We start from the raw sequence: 391 nt of genomic DNA, 5'->3' as shown, positions 1-391 counted from the left end.
CCGATTGTATGAACGAAATCCCCACAACATAAGAGAAACACTTATACACTTTAATGAACGGTAAAGGAAATACTTACAATTCGTTTTGAAATTTGTTATTTCATGGTTTATGCTCATCTATACAAAGAATCCTCAATGGTATGCATTACAATTGTATAAGAAATGAAATACCGCAAAAAAAATTGATGTTTTGAAACTCCAAACACTAGTTCCTCGGTATTTCTTCGGAATATTCCGACGGAATTCCGAGGGATATTTATGTATCCGTCAGAATTTCCTCGAAATATTTTCATTTTACCGGGCAAATATTTCGCGAAAATTGAAATTAGAATTCCGACGGAATTCCGACGGATACTATCCGTCGGACCCTAGGTTTTATAACCACGAGCCG

Source organism: Brassica oleracea, chromosome C7 (genome assembly GCF_000695525.1).
Source record: "Brassica oleracea var. oleracea cultivar TO1000 chromosome C7, BOL, whole genome shotgun sequence".
Taxonomy (NCBI): Eukaryota; Viridiplantae; Streptophyta; class Magnoliopsida; order Brassicales; family Brassicaceae; genus Brassica; species Brassica oleracea.
This window is presented reverse-complemented; position numbering follows the sequence as displayed.